Source organism: Taudactylus pleione, unplaced genomic scaffold (assembly GCF_031769625.1).
Source record: "Taudactylus pleione unplaced genomic scaffold, aTauple2 ptg000792l, whole genome shotgun sequence".
Taxonomy (NCBI): Eukaryota; Metazoa; Chordata; class Amphibia; order Anura; family Myobatrachidae; genus Taudactylus; species Taudactylus pleione.
This window is the reverse complement of record NW_028285194.1, coordinates 8,728,947-8,749,211: the sequence shown is the minus strand read 5'-3', so window position 1 is coordinate 8,749,211 and position 20,265 is coordinate 8,728,947.

Genomic DNA, 20,265 nt, shown 5'->3' with positions numbered 1-20,265 from the left:
AGGACGGACACTTGCAGCGGGGGAGGGGGGAGACACGCATTGCGGAAATCCTTATGGATACCTCAGCGGTAAGGGGGAAAAGTATCACTTTTCCCAAAAGCTGACTCCACAAAAAGAGCTGCTCCTCGGAAGTGATACTTTTGTTATTAAGGCATGATGAATGCCTACAAAAGATTTTTTTAAATGTGCAGCGAGTTTAAAACATAATTATCACTAGTGATAATTACAGTCAGGTCCGTAAATATTGGGACATTGACAGAATTTTCATATTTTGTCCTCTATTCACCACCACAATGGCTTTGAAATGAAACAAACAAGATGTGATTTAACTGCAGACTTTCAGATTTAATTTGAGGGTAATTACATCCAAATCAGGTGAACGGTGTAGGAATTACAACGGTTTCTATATGTGCCTCCCACTTTTTAAGGGGCCAAAAGTAATGGGACAAACTAAACAATCCTAAATCTAACTCACTTTTTAATACTTTGTTGCAAATCCTTTGCAGGCAATTACAGCCTGAAGTCTGGAACGCATAGACATCACCAGACGCTGGGTTTCATCCCTGGTAATGCTCTGCCAGGCCTCTACTGCAAATGTCTTCAGTTCCTGCTTGTTCTTGGGGCATTTTCCCTTCAGTTTTGTCTTCATCAAGTGAAATGCATGCTCAATCAGATTCAGGTCAGGAGATTGACTTGGCCATTGCATAACATTCCACTTTTAAGCCTTAAAAAGCTATTTGGTTGCTTTTGCAGTATGCTTCGGATCATTGTCCATCTGCACTGTGAAGCGCTGTCCAATGAGTTCTGAAGCATTTGACTGAATATGAGCATATAATATTGCCCGAAACACTTCAGAATTCATTCTGCTGCTTTTGTCAGCAGTCACATCATCAATAAATACAAGGGAACCAGTTCCATTGGCAGCCATACATGCCCATGCCATGACACTACCACCACCATGCTTCACTGATGAGGTGGTATGTTTTGGATCATGAGCAGTTCCTTTCCTTCTCTTCTCATCACTCTGGTACAAGTTGATCTTTGTCTCATCTGTCAATAGGATGTTGTTCCAGAACTGTAATGGCTTTTTTAGATGTTGTTTGGCAAACTCTAATCTGGTCTTCCTGTTTTTGTGGCTCACCAATGGTTTGCATCTTGTGGTGAACCCTCTATATTCACTCTTGTGAAGTCTTCTCTTGATTGTTGACTTTGACACATATACATCTACCTCCTGGAGTGTTCTTGATTTGGCCAACTGTTGTGAAGGGGTTTTTCTTCACCAGGGAAATAATTATTTTGACATCCACCACAGTTGTTTTCCATGGTCTTCCGGGTCTTTTGGTGTTGCTGAGCTCTCTGGTGCATTCTTTCTTTTTAAGAATGTTCCAAACAGTTGATTTGGCCACACCTAATGTTTTTGCAATCTCTCTGATGGGGTTGTTTTCATTTTTCTGCCTAATGATGGCTTGCTTCACTGATAGTGACAGCTCTTTGGATCTCATATTGAGAGTTGACAGCAACTGATTCCAAATGCAAATGTCACACCTAGAATCAACTCCAGACCTTTTACCTGCTTAATTGATAATGAAATAACAAGGGAATAGCCCACATCTGTCCATGAAATAGCTATGGAGTTGATAGTCCCATTACTTTTGGCCCCTTAAAAAGTGGGAGGCATATATTGAAACTGTTGTAATTCCTACACCGTTCACCCGATTTGGATGTAATTACCCTCAAATTAAATCTGAAAGTCTGCAGTTAAAGCACATCTTGTTTGTTTCATTTCAAAACCATTGTGGCGGTGAATACAGGCCAAAATCTGAAAATTCTGTCAATGTCCCAATATTTATGGACCTGACTGTATGTAATGGTGAATAGGCCTCCTAGACATTCCATTTTCTTAGAGAGAAATGGCAGGATCTTTTACCATTTTTGGATTATTTTGTATTCCATTGTGGATTATGTATTGTTCATTTGCCAGTTTCACTAGGTTTTTTGTTGGACACATATTGTATTCGAATTTTATTTTCATGTAATTTGTTTATGATACAATTAAAATAATTTAGTTTTTTATAGTGATTCTGGTCAAGTTCTTATGTGGCTCCCGAAGCTATACATCAACTATGAAAACAAGTGAACTTGTGTTGCTTTAAAAGTTCCACTGTACTGAGAGGTCACAAATCTGCTGGCTAGTAGACTTTGACAACTTCATGGTAACACCATTAACAGAATTATTCAACCAGTCACTAGCTACTGGAGTAATTCCAGAGGACTGGAAAAGAGCAAATGTTGTCCCAATGCACAAAAGTGGAAGCAAGGAAGAGGCAGGCAACTACCGACCAGTGAGCCTTACATCAGTAGTAGGGAAATTGATGGAAACACTCTTAAAAGAAAGAGTCATAGATTATCTCAAATCCAACCATTTGCAGGATCCCAAACAGCATGGATTTACTGGGGGGAGATCATGTCAAACAAATCTTATTGACTTTTTTGACTGGGTGACTAAGGAAATAGATAAATGGGGGGCCATAGATATAGCTTATCTAGACTTTAGTAAGGTTTTTGACACTGTTCCACATCGCAGACTGTTAAATAAACTGGAAAGCATGGGATTGGATACATAAATAGTTGAATGGATAAGATCATCGCTGCAGGATAGGAAATAGAGAGTTGTAGTAAATGGAGTGCAATCTCAAGAGGGAAATGTTACCAGTGGAGTACCTCAGGGATCTGTACTTGGACCAGTGCTGTTTAATATCTTTATTTGTGACATTGCAAATGGTATTGAAGGGAAACTATGCCTTTTTGCAGATGACACAAAGGTATGCAACAGGGTAGACACACCAGGAGGGGTAAAACATATGATTGTTGATATAGGTAGACTAGAGGAATGGTCAAGAATGTGGCAACTACAGTTTAATGATAAAAATTGCAAGATCATGCACTTGGGTCTCAAAAATCCAAAGGTTAAATATAGTATTAATGGCACTATACTGGAAACTACTGAAGACGAAAGAGATCACTATTTCAGGTGACTTAAAGGCAAGCAAACATTGTAACAAAGCAATGAGGAAGGCAAGTCAGATGCGTGGTTGCGTAGGGAGAGGAATCAGTTGCAGAAAGAAGTGATAATACCACTGTATAGGTCATTGGTACGTCCTCATCTTGAATACTGTGTTCAGTTCTGGAGGCCATATCTCCAGAAGGATATTAATACATTAGAGACTGTACAAAGAAGGGCAACTAAAATGGTGCAAGGTCTACACCACAAAACGTACCAGGAAAGACTAAAAGATCTTAATATGTATAGTTTGGAGTAGAGAAGGGATAGGGGGGACATGATCGAAACGTTCAAATATATAAAGGGTTTTAACAAGGTAAAGGAAGGAGACATTCTTCAAAGAAAGAGAAGTATTAGAACAAGAGGACATGTTCTAAAACTGGAGGGCGGTAGGTTCAGGGGAAATTTGAGGAAAAATGACTTCACAGAAAGGGTAGTGGACAAGTGGAATAGCATCCCATCAGAGGTGGTAGGAGCATACACAATAGACGATATGCTCCCTGAGCGATATTGTCTAGTGTGTCCCCGGCAGGGAGTGCTCAATGTCGTTCATGACATTGAGCACACCCGCTGAACGATATCATTAACAATATCGTTCAGCGCCGGGGTCTCTCCCCCATTCCATAACATGCAGCAACCTGACGACATTGTCAGGTTGAAAAGAGAGGGTTTTTAACCCCCTATTGTTGCTCAGCACACTGAATTGTACTAGCAACAACATATGAACACTATATGGTAATAGAAATCAGAGATATTGTTTGCATGCATTTGCAAATACATGGGAAGCTGCTAGGCCTCTTCACGGCTTCTCTGTCACTAGCAGTCCCTAACACTAAGAGGTTCACGTCCGGGAAGCATTGCACCCCAAAAAAACGTCCAGCCCAGGACCCCCCCAGCGCATCACACAAAAATGGAAAAAGAGTGATAGCGCAGTGTAAAGTATAGATGTGTGCGAGTAATCAATAAGCGTGGAATGAGAGGTTAAAATATATGTGAAAAAATACATGAATAATAAACAAACATAAAAGGTGATGTGAAAAGTAACTATGTGTATATTAAGTGGTGATGCCCTGAAGAGGCCCAGCCAGAATAGACTTGGGGGGGCCCTACGCCCAAAAGCTCACCCCAAATGTAATATATACCAATTAAAGCCTCATAGTAAAGGCAAATATATTTTGGCAAATGTAAGGCCTCATGATACCTAAATGCATCCAAATTGAGAGCCAGTTTACCTGGGAGTCACCCCTAGGAACTCCAACTAGCACTACTAGAACTAGCATGCCCTGCTAATGCTGGCTCCTTCATTCATCTCATGACCACAAACAAAAAATTGGCAGCTGCTCAATCAATCTGATAGTACTTTTCAGGTGCATGAAAGGGAGTGGTCATACCAAGTAGAAAAGAGAGGGGGGTTTTAACCCCCTATTGTTCCTCAGCACACTGAATTGTATTAGCAACAACATATGAACACTATATGGTAATTGAAATCAGAGATATTGGTTGCATGCATTTGCAAATACATGGGAAGCTGCTAGGCCTCTTCACGGCTTCTCTGTCACTAGCAGTCCCTAGCACTAAGAGGTTCACGTCCGGGGCGCAGTGCACCCCAAAAAACGTCCAGCCCAGTACAATTCAGTGTGTCACTCACTTTCCGAATTAATCTTCTGTATGAGCATAATCGCCAAACAATCGCTGCACATGCACAGTATGGCTTACACGCATGTGCAGTGGCAAACAATCGCTCAATCTGCGTAAATATCAGCATTGTGTACATCTCTGACTCAGGCCTTAGTCTACAATTAAGGGGCATTTTAAGAGAGGAGGGGGTCCTTGTGCAACCTCCATTTGGGCCCCCTACTCTCTGTCAGTGAAGTAGATTCTGGCTTCATGCCAGAATCTGCCGTGAATGCACGGGGCTCCGGGAAAACTTTTATGTGTCAGTCACCGGGAAAATGGTGTATGTGCCTTTTTCCCAGGGACAGCTTTTCTGTGCATGTGCGGGTCACCAGGAAAATGTCCACTGCCATTTTCCCAGTGATTTTTTTGCTGCTCTGCAGCACTGGTACAGCGCTGCAGAGCAGGAAACTGGAATCTGCAGAAAGGTAAGTATAATTACCTATGGGTGCAGGGTGTGCGATGTGGCCACACACCTCGCACCCATTAAAAAGACGCCCCTGTAAGGGTGTTTTGGGGAACATAGGAAATGGTGGATAGGGTCTGGCATGAGGTCAAACTTTGTCTTCCAGAGTTAATTTGGTATTTGAAGTAGGTGGCAAAGTCCTAGACTTCAAGAGGAAGGGGCAAAAGGGGCAGGTGGGAAGAGAAGAGAATTGGAAATGGCAAAGCGAGAACGAGGTTAAAAGACTGGGTGTAAATGAGAGAAGTGAAGTAGGTTTGCTTAGCAAGTGAAAGGGCAGTCTTAACATAACATTTACAGCGAAGGAAGACAGTGTTGCAGCAAACTTACCTTTGGTGACGCTCAGCAATGCAGAACCCTTTTGAAGCTTTGCCTAGTGCTCAAAGTGATGAACTGCAATGAAAGGCATCCAAGGGCAGACAGGACAATGTAGCTATGGGAGTAGTTTTAGTGTCAATCTCCAGAGTAGTTTACCCACGTAGTTGGCAGAGTCGCATGGGATACGTCTGTAGCCAGATGGTTTTTCTCTTACATCCTATGAAACTGTGCTCTGTTCCTCCATCACCGAGCATTTTAAATGGAAATCAAGTGTAGAACTGATTGCCTGCTGTTGGTCCCAGTCCCAGCAGTGTTGTAGTAGTCTGACCGCCAACATAACATGCCAATTTGCGCCACAGAATGTTGTGTGAACGGCATTCTGAAGCACATGCGTCAGTTAGTAAAACGAAAATCAGTGCAAAGAGTGGAATGGAAGTTTCCCTCTGAGCCCTATTTGCAAATCTCTGCACTCCGAGAGATCAACTGGTGAACTGATGATCAGCCCACCCTGAGACCTCCTTGGGGGGGATATTTGGCCAATGGGAACGAGATGGGGGGTTAATGCCACAGAGGGACTTATTGCTAGTGGGGAGGGGAAATATATTGACAAGGGGAATGTTTGTTACTGGGTGGGCATCTCCATACATATCGCAGTGGCTGCGACATTTACATATTTCGCACAACCGCTGTGTACGGGATCGCAGCCGCATATACATTAGCGTTCACTTCTGAATCAGGCTATAGTATCCAGCCCAGATTAGTAAGCTTTCATTAGCATTTATGGAATTACAGCCATTCTGATTAGTAATGTGCAGCGAAGCTGATTACAAAGTTATTGCATAAATGTTAAGTGGTTAGCTCTGCAGTTAGAATATATACAAACAGAATGATAGCCACCGTATCCAAGTGTATTATGAGCTAATTCCATTTATTCAGCAGCTCCTCCAGTCCAGAATCTTGTACAAAGCTGATACTTACAAATCTTTCACACTGCACCTATCCAATAGCTCAAACTGATCCAGTACTCTCGACTCAGTCCTCACTTCTATCTCCACACTAGTTGGGGTAAATTTACTATGATGGGAGTTCTATTAAGAAGTGACGTTCCCCATAGGAACCAATCAGATTCCAGGTATTCTCTTCTAGAAGGTGCTAGATATAGGAGAATTAGAATCTGATTGGTTGCTATGGGCAACATCACTTCTTAAATAGAACTCCCATCTTAGTAAATTTACCCCTAGTTGTATCAGTCACCGTGCATTCTACCTGCATGCCAATGTATCACCAATCAACTGGCATGTTTCTCCCCCTTATGTGGCGGCTTCATGAGAAGAGTCTATGGATACAGATCAATCCATGATTCCAACAGGATATGCCCCTTCCATTTCCAGATCAATTAGAGAAGTAATTAAGGGTTTAAGGTGCCAGCGAGCACACTCAAGTCAAAACAAGTGGTGGCAAGATCTTCCGCAAAAAGTGTTCCAGATTCTGGTGACAATTCTGCAAGGCAGCTGGCTGGACATATCTATGGATATGTGATATAACTGTCATATGGATATAATTTCCTCTGCTGACTCTCAAATTAGGAGACATATATTCCACAGCCACTTTTTGATTATGCAGCATATGTGGATTAGATTACTTTGTTGCCCTCCTTACTATATTGATTTCATACATACCTTTATTATACTGTAGCTGCCATTTAGGTTTGAAAGGGAAAACAGCAAATTATATTTACTAATAAATAATTTTCAGAGACCGTTTTGGAGGTTAGGTGAAAGCACATAGGTAGAGGAGGTGCTGAATTACATAGCGACAATATACAGAAGCCTGTCTCTACCTAAACTAAAAGGAAAGCTCCCTATTGTAATGGCTGCCATAAAGCAGTTCAAGAAAATACAATTATCGATAAATATAATTCACTGGGTTTTCTTTGTGGAAAAAACCCAAAACATTGTATTCTTCAAAAATACACCTTGACAACTAGAAACCCTTACATTGTATATTTCATGTTCACAGCATCTGATACACATTTTCAGTACCTAAATTAGACCATGTTATATCTTAAGCTAATAGAGTGCTCCCTCTTTATACAACCAAATCAAGTCAAAACTGGTGTTAGAAAGGGAGACATTATAAAGAATGACCTAAACAAAATCACCATGATGATAGAAATGCGGGACGTCATTCAGTTCAAAATTGCCCCGGCTACAACCACAGAAATTGTGAGAACGCACAAAGTGGGCTACAATTGATGCATTACAGCAGGGATGGGGAACCTCAGGCCCGGGGGCCGTATAAGGCCCCAGGAATCATTAGGTCTGACCCTCTGAGCTTTTTTCTGCTAGCCTCATCACGCTCCTGACGAAGGTGTAGGAACACACGGAAATGCGTTGAGCAAATTCACAAACTTTCAGAGTCAATTGACTAGAACATGAGGATGGACCTGTTTCTATCAGGGCGCTGAGAACGGCAATGGCTCCCCATCGCACACACTGTGTATGTTGCGGAGTTGCAGGACTTCAGGAGAGCCGGCCAAAGCATTCACACTTTTGAAACCTGACCGGCTGCCTATTCCTACACTATACCATCAGAGGTCCCACGGTGAGATCACGGCGATCTGGGACGCGACAGCCGGTCAGACTGTTTAACAAGCGTACCTACAAAGGAACAACTAATACACAGTTCCTATTTACAAACGGACTTATCTGCAGCCTTTTTGCCTGGAATCCAACTGAAAGGAGGGACACCCTGCTGATGCCGCGCTGTTTTTAGTGAGCTCACCCTTTTTTCGTAAACATAAAATATATTTTTTCATTATGCTGGCATAAACAAAAATCCTATCAGCCATCGTATATCAATGAGTTATATAACCATTGACTAAATATCTTGGATTTCAATCCAATTGATTTTCACATATCCAGTGACTCGGACTATGTTGAATTGCGAATAACATATGTGCAAATGCACAAACAATATAGTTGCATTGATTTCAACTAACTAAACCGGATCATTGATAAGCCTTGAATGCATCTTTACATGTACAAGCTTTTCTAAAAAAGCATATGATTATATTCTAAAGTTTTATCTGCATTTCTTCTTTTTTTATATCTTAATTTTCCAAGTTTTATTTTTTGTATTCATTTTTTTTAATTTTTTATATAAAAATTATTTTTCAAATTTATTGTGATTGTTCTGATGTGTATTGCGCACATATATACATGCACATCATGCTTATTTGAAATAAATGAATTTTTATTTAAACTCTGTAAGAATTGACAGTAATGTTGTATTAGCGAAGCCAAATTTTAATTTTATTTTTTGGCAGCAGCTTTTTCAACACTTTATGGTCACAATAGGGAGCGCTAATATTCAAGGGAAACGTTTTCAAAAATGATCCAATGATTAACCAATACCTAGCATGGGCAAAATTAGTGTGTGTTGATTTTAGATGTTTACACACTTACAATGTGAATCTCACCAGTTATCTAAATGACCTAAAGTGCTTATTTCGCTAATCTATCTGTTCATTTAAGAATTGCATTACTCTCCTTGTAGTGGACAATAAGTGGGGCTAACTCCACCTGCTTGACAACATGTGTTTTGGACGCTATTATTGCAATCTTAGAAGGCTGTGTTAGTTTCCGCTTCGAGTCGCTGGAGGGTAAATATATCTGCCTCTCCAGGCAAAGGTTACTGTAAAGTTCATTTGGTCAGTCACTTCTCTTCTTATGACATCATTCCTGCTACTTGACTGTAATTGACACTTTTTCTCCACCATTGTATTTTTTTGCATGCTGTTTTACCCCAATGTCTATAAGGCTATTTTCACACCTTTCTGTGTGTTTTACTTGCACTGCACCTGGAGGACTACATTCAAAAAATGTCCATGGGGTAAATTCAATAGGAGCAAGTTGTGTCCTGTGAAACATTACCATGGCGAATTTGTGCCGCAAACTACATTTGCAATTCAATTCCAAACTCGCAATACATTTCCCCAGCAAATTTGGATTTTTTCTGTGCGCCCCCCGAGCAGGTGAAAGTGTACAGAAAATCGGGACGCAGGCCCTGATTCAGAGCCGGACGCTCTGACAGGGCACTCGCTCTGAATCAGGGCCGTCCTTCCTGATTTTAGAGCGGCCTCCTGGCCGCTCGCATAGCTGTGGGTGACCACCCACAGCTATAGCAAGCGGCCAAAAAGATGGTCGTGATGGTCAAGACCATCGGGCTTGCGACGAGACCCTTGTGGTAGGGTCTCGTCTGCCGCAAGCCCTGGAGTTCTTTTGGCTCTATCAGAGCCAAAAGCACTCCCACTGACATCACTTGTGATGTCAGTGGGGCCGGCCCCAGACGGCAGGCGTTCCCATGGGAACGCCTCTGTCTGGCCAGAAACACCTCCAGCACGCCCACCAAAGGGGGCGTGCTGTCACTCACCATCGACAGCACGCCCCCTTTGTAGCGAGACCCATAGCAATGGCTTGCCCGTCGCTATCCGGGTCTCGCGCATGTGCATCGACCCGCTTGGGAGCGCTCAGCCCTCGCAAGCGGGTCTGAATCAGGCCCACAGTGCAGAACCTCTGGTATACCCCTCCCAATGAATAATCGTACACTTGGGAGAGGCTTAAATAGTATAATATGGCCAATAAAGATATATATTTTTTTGTTGAATGTATCTAAAAAAGCTCAATAATCGGTTAAATGATGTGGGTATGTGGAGGTGTAAATGATGTGGGACAGGTATGTGGAGGTGTAAATGGTGTGGGACAGGTACGCAGAGGTGTAAATGACGGTACAGGTACGTGGAGGTGTAAATGGCGTGGGACAGGTACGTGAAGGTGTAAATGACGGGAGACAGGTATGTGTAGGTGTAAATTATGTGATACAGGTAGGTGGAGATGTAAATAAAAAATGGCAGTAGCCATTCGACATCTTTTAAGAACCTACAATATTTTACATACGGCTTCTAAGCCTTCAATACTGTCCTGCTATCTCAGTAGCCACTTTTTGGGGGTCCACAGTGATTTCCAAACTTTTGAATGCACTTCTGCCAGGTGGCTTTATGTAGAAAAAGCATGCACCACAAATGGCATTTTTTATTTAAATTTTGCATGTATTGGGCAGGCGTATAGCCACAATGTATGCAGGTTTTATGATGCAAGTTCACTTTTGCAAACTTGCATCTAATTGAATTGACCTCTAGGAGTCATGTTCAATTGGCTGCATGATTTTTTGCTGTAAAAATTACTGCGAACATCGCAATCAATTTTTCATTACCACAAGTATGCGCGCTCAACATACCCACGGTATTAAATAGAGAGAAAAAAATTGTTCCAAAATTTGCATCACAATAATCGCACGGAGAGTAAACAAAAAATGTAAATACCAGTAAATGGAATATAAAAATGTTAATACACTGTATATCAATGTGTATGTGCACACTCACTGTGATGGATATTACTAGACTGTGGCGCTGTCCTGTACAAGCAGGTGTCCTGCCACTTTCAGCAGCTCCTCCGTAAACTACTTGAGCAGGACACCGGCAGCCGCAGACTGGAAATTGTCCTGCAGTCAAAGTGAGTGGCTCCCCCATATCCACGGGCAGTAGTGAGATAGAGGGAGCATTTACCGGGTACTCGAGACTAAAAAGCCCCACTTAAGGCTGCAGCAGGGGAGCTGGAGAAAGTCAACAGGGCCCTGGAGATGACTAGCACCCCGGAGGCTTTGGAAACATGGCATTGCCTGGGGCTTATGTCCCCAAAAAGGTGAAGGGCTGAGCTGTGCTAAGCAGACTGCATAGAAGCTGGCCTGAACTAGTTAGGATAGAAGGTGCAGGTCTTGGGCAGATCGCTAGCAGGAGCGATGGGGCTGGCATGGCAGGGGTACCGGCTGGCTGCCTGTGCTGAGACTGGTGGGAGGCAATCAGGGCAGAGTGTGAGTGAAAGGGCTGCCGCTGGATGCCATAGTTGCAGCTGTATGGTCCCATAGCCATAGGCAGCTGTTCCTGGGATAAAGTGCCTTGGGGAGTCTCTGAGCAGTAGCTCTGGGCTCTGCTACCTTTTGAAGCGCTTCCTCCATAGGCTCTGATGGAATTTGCAACAGCTCAGTGATTTTGCCCACAGCCCATAGGGCTGTGAAAAGAAAGCAGCGTTCATTATTATTTCAATTTTACCCCGACAATTGGATATGAAAAGCCTTGCAGCTGCAGAAAAAAAAAGTGTTATGGTAAAACTTACCCTTGTTAACTCTCTTTCTTCGAAGTCTATAGGGGAGACAATGGGGTGTAGGTGGGACCTGGAGGACCAGACACCAACAGCAAAGCTTTTCAATCCCAGGATGCTTCGGACTGTGCCCCCTTCCTGCTTGCACTTTCGAAGAACTCAAGGAAGCAGGGATATTGGAGGGAAGAGATACGCCAAATGGAAGGTCCACTTCACAGATAATGCATCCACGAAGGCCGCGTTGGGGTCCCTTGTCCTGGCTCCACACACTGGAACTTTGTGGTTGTGTCTAAAGGCCATGAGATCCACACTCGGTAGATCCCATTTGTCCACCAGGAGCTGGAAGACTTCTGGATGTAGAAACCACTCTCTTGCATGCACGATGTGATGGCTGAGGAAATCCGCTTCCCAATTGAGAATTCCTGGCATGAATACTGCGGAGATGGCATTCAATCCATGTGAGAATGTGTGACACTTCTGCCATTGCTGTCCGACTTGGTGATTCGGACTGTACTTGTACTGTCCTGCCCTGAAGAATATTCTGAGCCAGAGTGAGAGCTCTGTAGATGGCTCGAAGTTCCAGGATGTTCATTGGTAAAACTGCCTCGGCTGGGGTCCAGCGGCCCTGGAAGGAGTGCTGGCCAGTCACTGTGCCCCATCTTCGGAGTCTTGTGTCCATGGTGCGGAGAGACCAGTCCAGGATGCAAAAGTTGCGACCCTTGTCTAAATGGGATATCTGTAGCAACAGGCTAGGGACAGGTGAACCTCCAGGGGGGATGCCCATCATCTGGGATCTGAGTAGATGGGTTAGCCCTTTCCACCTGGAGAGGATCAGGTGTTGTAGGGGCCTGGAGTGAAACTGAGCAAACTCTACCATGTCAAAGGTGGTATACCTATTAATCTATGCACCCTAAATGTCACTATTTAGCGTTGTAAGTCGCACAAGAAATAATTGCTTTCCAGACTTTGATTGTGTTTCCAAAGCACAAAAAGATATTATTCACATAAAAGCATATAGTTACACGCCCTGATCTAAATACAATTAGCGCAAACAGATTATACAATCATAAGGTACAGTCGATACATACGCATGCGCTCTGGATCCAGATTTCCCGGCATCAACTATGATACCTCCGCCAACAAAAAGATGACTAACTACCAGATATAGAATGCTTGCATATATACCCTCACAGAGATAATACAATAGAACGGGTTGGCATAATCCCATTGGTTCTTCTGTAACGATGCAGTCCATAGGCCAGTTTGTACAGTATGGGTTCAGCCCTCCAACGGCTCTTTGTGTGTGTTTTCCCACCGAAGAACAAGTCTAAACTTGCTAGCAAACATTACATTACAGAGTACATTTCAATGCCTAACTCTCTATGATCCATAATTTACAGACGCATGTTGCGATCTCCTTGCTGATGGAACCGGAGATCTGCAAATAAACAGTGGTTTAGAACAGCACCAAACACGGTTTGCTTATCATGTACTAAACCTTAGATCTCAAATAGTCACTTCATAACATAATTAATAATGAATAAAACCTTGAATATTAACCTTAATGCTAGTGAACCTTTCTATGCAAGTGTGCAATGTGTAAGTGTAGGGATATTAAGAAAAGATGCTAGTATGCGTTGTGTGTATACGTGTTTGTGGAGTACACAATGGTACGTGCTTTGCGGGGTTGTTCATATTATATGTTTTAGTAAATGTATGTATTTACATAAAGAGGACTTTTAACAGTGTTCTATTGCATGGGAAACGCACGACGCTAAACAACATAGCGCCGTCTATTACTGATACTGTCTGGGGAACGCAAAATAGTGCTGCGTAGCCATTCACAAAATGGCATTGTGTAGCCATATGCAAAATGGCGTTGTGCCGATATTATCTTTACAATTTAGGTCTCAGCCAATTATCTGGCTTCGACAGTCCAACCTTTTATAGCAAACAATACGCTATCACACTCTGATTTTAAAATTCATTTAGGCTTACATTTTGACATATTGTTGAAGGTTATATTATGGAATGTCACAAGGTGGTTCTTAAACCATCAATAATGTGTCTCTGAGGGGGGGCATAAAACTACCCTTATACGCAGACCGCGGATCTTGGGAGATCATGGGAAGGATGTGGGGATGCATCTAACCTATAAAGGAAGTCTTGAAGGGGATAGGGACTTACATTATTTAGGATGTTTTAAAATAACATTTAATAATACATTTCATGCATGGCTAAATCTATACATCATCTGATGGTACATTCTAGTTCATGGTTGTAATGCAGTTCTTCATTTACCTCAGTATTCATATTGTTACTACTGACCACCATCATAATTTCATTCCTTCGATTTACCTTAGTTTTACATTTTCCACATTTCAACACAGTAGGAACACATTTGACACATAAGCCAATTACTATGATGACAACCAATATGAGGATCAGGAGTTTACCTCTACTAGCAACTACTTCCTGGACCCACTCTCCTAGACCGGAGAACCATTTCACTGGGTTCAACCAAGAAACCCATTCTTCTAGCTTTTCCTCTACTTCAGCCACTGAAGCATTATGCTTCTTCTGAAATTCCCATTTTAACTGCAGAGTTTCGTCCATCTTCTGGTCTATCACCTCCTTGGGGTCACTAGTATCGTTTGTGATGTATGTGCAACACTTTACACAAAATTGGGTGGCCAAAGTGACACAGTACCCTCCAGTGACAGCTGTTAGATAATTTAATACTAATCTGTACAATAAAAAAGAGGTTGGTTGGTCCGCGCTAATGATTGTGAGGTATGCACAATATTATAAACATTGGGGGAATGAATTGTTAATTAGGATAATAAAATGAATGAATCCCACACGTGTGTTAATCTACTATTTATTCTATTTGATCAGTGAATGGTTGGTATAGAATTCACAATGCTCTTATCCCATTCATAAACCAGGTGGTCTCTAGTAAATAAAAAATGTCTAATGCTGGATTCTCTATGTAAAAGAGCTTAGTCAGTAACCTGAACGGTAAAATTTAACTGTGTAATAAACGTACCCTAACCGGGTACACGTTGGGGACTGTTAGTTCTCTGATCGGGAGAGATGTTAATTGGATGGCTAGGTGGATGTTACTGCTGCTAGCAGATAGAGATATGTCCCGGGGGCTGTGTCTGGTGGAGCGGCGTCCCGTGTCCACCAGGTGCACAACTTACCCGATGGAGCGCTCACCTCCTGGTGAGCGGTAGAGTCGTCTTCTGTCTTCAGCGTCTTAGCGGGCGTCCATCTGCCTGTTAGCGCTGAGGTCTCTGTAGTCACCAGTCTGTCACGTTCCTTCCAAGGAGCCGCGATCTTGCGAGATCACGCGGTCCCTTGGTGTTCACGTGTCTAGAGCCGGTCGCTCGACTCGCAGGGGCGAGACTTTCTGATAGCTGGATTTAGGTTCTTGTATATGTAGTTAGGTGTGCTCCGACACGTATCGGCCGTTCGGCCTTCCTCAGGGAGTTTAAATGAGCTCCATCATTGATGTGGGTTCTTTTTAAAGGTTTGATAATGCAGCGCCATCTTTGTTGTGGCATATTCCCCTCAGTCTTCCATTCCAGGAATTCTGGGTGATTTGTCCATAGGCGCCATTTTGGTAAAGGGCAAATGGTCCTGATATGCCAGTAGTACACGTTATTAGGTAAAAGGATCCCTTTAGTTATTCATTGTCACAGAGGTCATAGTGGCTATTATTCTTATTAGTCACTGTTTGTGGATATTCAATTAGAGTCATATTCTGGTGTTAAAATTAAGGGATAGGTATAGTTAGTGATTTGGACCTTATATAGCTCATTAATGTAGAGCTATACACTTATTCTTTCAGGATTATGGCTTTAATTTCGTTGTCTACATTTAGACCTCAGGGTTTTTATTTACTAGACACCACCTGGTTTATGAATGGGATAAGAGCATTGTGACTTCTATACCAACCATTCACTGATCAAATAGAATAGTAGATTAACACACGTGTGGGATTCATTCATTTTATTATCCTAATTAACAATTCATTCCCCCAATGTTTATAATATTGTGCATATCTCACAATCATTAGCTCGGACCAACCAACCTATTTTTTTATTGTGCCAATTAGTAATAGGGAAGGGCTACCCTATGTAGGTACAGCAGCTGATAAACAACAACCCTGAATCTAGAGAGTGCTTACCAGAAACAACCAATTAGTAATACTAATCTGTGTTGCACCAGTTCTTTCTTGTAGGCCTGTAACTCCTTACCTGTGTACCTAAACGTGTCATCATACATCTCAGTTATATTATCTATTAATTTAGCAAGATCTTGAATATATATGAAATTTAGAGTACCCCGAACGATCCTGGTGGGATCCAATGCTACTAAACTTCAAAGCCAGTTGTTTCACTAATTAACTGTTTGGCTTTATGTACATCACCAGGTATCATATTTATTTTATCTCTGTGTTCATACTGTGTGTGAAGATATGGTGATGGTGTGTTTTTATGAATACCAAGCATTTTACCATGTGTAAGGGTCATAACCTCTGGGAGTACTCTTCCCAGATAACACAAACCTTCGGAACTCGGAGAGAGCCACTTATATGCTTTTCTTCCACAAAAAAAATATACATCCTCGGGGAGAACATAAGGAATAGAATGCATCAATCATCCAACACATTTCCCTAGCAAATGATCCTATCTCAGGTTCTCCCATTTGGCTAACACACATTTCTGGTTGTATAACCCTGGCACAGTACCCTTCTGGTACTCTACCAACCATTTCTTTGATGTCACAGTGTATACCGATACCGGAAGGGTTTCCCACTTAACCTTATTGTGGGAAACAATTCAAAATTTATAGGCTCATTATCAGCTCTTAGTGAGAAGGTCATCGTCTGGTTATTCCTAGTCACCTCCCAACTTCCTGGTTTGTTGAAGTTGGTGATGTTCAAACATAAAAGTGATTTATCCACTTGGTACTGGTGGAGTTTAAAATGAGGTGGTTTGGACATAAGAAATTCCATCCAGCATCTTCCCTTGTTGTAATTCTAAGACCTCAGAGACATTTAATGGAAATGGCACGAACCCTACATTATGCCATCCCTGAGGCACATGAGAGCACACCCAACAGTCTGTCTGGCTTAAAACTTTGCCCACCATGGCATGATAATCCTCTAAAGGATACCCACCTCAGTACTGGTTATACTTAGGTTGGCACCGTTGGATGCAATTCTCATCAACTAGAGGCTCACAAATACAATATTCCTCAAACGATAAACCTTCACGCTGTCTCCGAGTTTCCAGGCTAACAGATCTTTTAACAATTACTGTACTGCGTTTGGTCAGATACTCCCCCAATTGGTTTAGCACTCCTTCTCCTAACTCCATCGATATCACCATCAGCTCCCCTCTCCGTCATCTGTCCTCCGTCACAGAAGCCAGAAATCCCGAAACAGACTAGGATGATGAGAATTCTGGAAGACACAAACGTAACCCCAGCACACCACTCCATTGCTGGAACAATAATCTACACATTTATTTAGCTCAGGAGTCTCACTGCAACTTTTAACCCTCCCGGAACAAGCTCGCAATTGACAGGTCTACGTTATCTGCCTCGAGCCCCGCTTTGTCTCTCCACCGGTTGGTTGACCTTCTTACAGTGACTGGAATGGACCCAGGTATCTCTCTCTGCCACTTTCAAGGAAGTTGTACTCGTCAGCAACACTTGATACGGACCTTCCCATCAATCTGTCAAACAACCTGAATGCAAGAAATTTCTGATCATAAATTCTCCAGGTTCAACATCATGATAGTTTGTTTCTGGCATATCATGTGACAACAATTTCAGTTTCTGCTGTAGCTGCTTTAACTGTTTACTCATTGTTATAAGATACCTTACAGTAACCTCATTGTTACTTTTCAAATCTTCCTGCAGATTTATAATCAAATGAGGTTGTCTACCAAACAGTATTTCAAAGGGGGACAGATTGAGAGGGGGTCTAGGAGTTGTCCTGATGCTATGAAGGACAAGTGGTAGTGCTTCTGGCCACCCCAGTCCAGTTTCTGCCATGATCTTACCTAATTTGCTTTTAATAGTACCGTTCATCCTCTCCACCTTGGCGCTGGCTTGCGGTCGGTAAGGGGTGTGAAGTCTACTATTAATACCCATCAACTTACACATGTTTTGGAAGACATCACCTGTGAAATGGGTACCCCTATCACTCTCAATAATTCTCGGGATACCATATCTGCATACAAACTCCTGAAAAATGTTCTTAGCAGTAAATGCAGCAGTAGTAGTGGCAGCTGGGTATGCCTCAACCCAATTAGAAAACACATCTGTGCACACTCATACTTGAGATTCCTACAGGGTGGTAAGTGGATTAAATCAATTTGTATTACCTGAAAAGGTCCGTCAGTCGGAGGCATGTCGGATGGCTCGGTAGGGATTGTTTTCCCAATGTTTTTCCTCAAGCAGGTCAAACAGGACATTGCTCACTTTTCCGCTTAAGAAAAACCCGGTGCAAACCAGTATGCTCTCACAAACTTGCACATACCTTGCTTTCCCAGGTGAGTCAGACCGTGCTGCCTTAGCTAGGCTTGGGTAGTATGCCTTGGGAGCCACTGGCTTACCTTGTCCATCTCTCCAGAGGACTCTTGCCCACATCCCTTGGATCTCCAGACTACCTTTTCCTGAAAGGAACACAAATTTAGCATCTCAATTAATTTCTGTATATCGTCTGAAACATCATCATTTGGTTAATTGGCATGTTCACTTTTAAACCTGCTGCCCATTTGGCAGCTTCGTCTGCCCTGTTATTGCCTAGTGACACCGGATCGTCCTCACATGTATGGGCTTTACACTTAATTACGGCCGCTGCCTTAGGCAGTTGAATCGCTGTTAGTAGTCCTTTTATATGTTTGGAATGCGCGACTGCTGTGCCTGCTGCTGTCATAAAATTTCTCAGACGCCATAGAGCACCAAAATCATGTACTACCCTGAAGGCGCACCTAGAGTCAGTGTAGATATTAGCCGATTTGCCTTTTGCTAATGCACACGCTCTTCTTAGTGCCACTAGCTCCACCACTTGGTCCGAGTGAGGTGGACCAAGAGGTTCGGCTTCTATGTCATCTTCGTCAATTACCACAGCATAACCTGTACATAACTCTCCAGTGTCAGTCTGTCTATGACAACTACATTTTCTAAAGGTGTATCCCGTATGTCAGGTCTTGCAATAAATTCTGATTAAAATATTTCATACAATCATGTGCATCAATATACCTGCAGAACTCACCTTCCACCAGCGACTCACCTCTCTCCATCCTTTGTGCATCCTGAGGCACATATGGTAAATACGTTGCTGGATTTAACGTACTGCACCACCTAATGGTGATGTTTGCAGGTGCTATTAGGGCTAGTTCCAATTTTGTGAATCTAGCTGAGACATGTCTGGATTGGGCAGAATTTAGCAAAGCAGATACAGCATGGGGTGTATAGACCATCATATTATGGCCTAATACTACATCCTCACTCTTACTGACCAATAGAGCAGTTGCTGCTACACTTCTTAAACACGTTGGGAGTGATCTTGCCACAGTGTCCAATTGTGCACTGTAGTATGCTACGGGTCTATTGGCATCACCATGTTTTTGTGTGAGGACACCTGCTGCACAACAGTCAGCTTCTGTACAATACAAATCAAAAGCTTTTTCATAATCAGTTATTCCCAATGCAGGTGCTCTTGTCAGACTATCCTTAAGGTTAAGGAAAGTCTGCTCTGTTTCCTCTGTGTGTATGACACGATCAGGCTTTGAGGAAGAGACTAAGGGCCTGATTCAGAGCCGGACGCTCTGAATCAGGGCCCTCCTCCATGAAAATGGAGCAACCTCCTGGCCGCTCGCATAGCTGTGGGTGACCACCTACAGCATATGCGAGCGGCCAAAAAGATGGTTGCGATGGTCTTGACCATCGCGACCATTGGACTTGCGACGGAGACGCTGCGGTAGGGTCTCCCTGCCACAAGCCCTAGAGTGATTTTGGCTCTATCAGAGCCAAAATCACTCCCACTGACATCACTAGTGATGTCAGTGGGACCGGCATCAGACGGACAGCACGCCCCCTTTGGTGCGAGACCCGGAGCAATGGAAAGCCCCTCGCTCCCCGGGTCTCGCGCATGCGCACGACGGAGCTCCCTCCGTCGTGCGCATGCGCAGTGGGGAACATTGACCCACTTGCGAGCGTACTGCCGCTCGCGAGTGGGTCTGAATGACCCCCTAAGTCCTGTAATGGTAAATCCAAAATAGAAAAACCTGGGATCCACATTCTGCAGTTTCCACGCATTCCCAAGAAGGTACGGATTTACTGTTGCTTCTGCGGCAGTGTCATAGTCTGTATGGCCTGGATTCTGTCAGTAGTTAGATGTCGTAATCCCTGGGTTAGACAATGTCCCAAAATATTTAACCCTGGACTGGCTGTAATTTGTCCTTGGCAACCTTGTGTCCTGAGGTGAGAGATTAAGCAACAGTAGT